Here is a 1,208-nt window from a genome sequence, read left to right on the forward strand (position 1 = left end):
CAGTTGCTGAATTCCAGCTCAATCTCATCCCCTTCGAGAGACTCTGTGTTTTATTCTTTAATTTTTTTTCTGTTGGTGGATTGGTATTATTATTAATTATTTTTTTTTGTTTCCTGTTGGCATTACAGAGCTAGTTTAAAATATTTTTGGCTAAAAAAAAAAAATAAAAAAAAAAGAGAATTAAATGGAGATTTAGTTTTATTAAATGGCAAGAAAATAATAATAATAATTAATAAAGATTAAGGTTCTAAACCCGAGTCTTTGGTTTATTGAGATCCCGGCGGCGCCGTTTTTGAAGAGATTTGGCTTAAAATTGGGCACCGGAATCAGGGGCTCGGTCCCTGATTATTCCAATTAAGATCTTGCCTCGTTATATCTTGGCTTAATTACTCTTAATTAGCTTAAGTCAGGCCCAGAGCCACGTGTCCCACTTGGTTTTATCCACCTAAAAGGGATCTCGGCCGCTTCCAAGGGCTGAGGGACAAAGTCCCTTCCATCTTGGGGACAGGGGTGGCTTTTTGGGGCGGAAAAAGCAAAAAAAGAGTCCTAAATTTGTAAAAAATGGTGGTTTTATGCACAAACTTGAGGGGCTGAGAGGCTGAGGGTTGAGAAATTGGGGGTTAAAACCTCTCCTTGGTTGACGACCGCTCTGAAAATGTCACTTGTCACCTCGGGGTCTTAAATTTCTCAATTTTGGGGGTGTTTTTAAGGAATTGTGTCAAGTTTTTCCCAAGTTGTGGTTGGGTTTTTTTTGTGGTGTGGGAGAAGAAACCCCCCCTCCCCCACCCCGAGTCCCCAAGGGTTGAAGAAAAGTCTTCTCAGTCCCACCACGTCGTCCACCACATCATCATCATCATCTCCCTCCCCTCTTCATTTTTAAGTATTATGCTTTTTTTTAAAATTTAAATTTGGGGGTTTTTTTATTATCCAAATTCCTCTGGTCGCTCCCCAAAAACCCCCCTCCCACCACCACGTCCCCAACCTCTTGTAGGCCTGGGGACAACTTTTTGGGGCCACAAAGCCCCATCTCGGGGTGTTCCACCAACCTCCAAGTTGTGGGCTGGGCGGGAGCTTGATGGAAAGAGCTCTTTTTTTATTGATTTTTTTTTTTTTCCTCGTTTTTGTACATAAAAAGTTATGGATTTGTGGCCGCCGCGTTGCTCATCTGGTGCCGATGGTGACCTGCCACACGCGGACGAGGTTGTCGG

Source organism: Calidris pugnax, unplaced genomic scaffold, assembly GCF_001431845.1.
Source record: "Calidris pugnax isolate Ruff unplaced genomic scaffold, ASM143184v1 scaffold1871, whole genome shotgun sequence".
Lineage (NCBI taxonomy): Eukaryota > Metazoa > Chordata > Aves > Charadriiformes > Scolopacidae > Calidris > Calidris pugnax.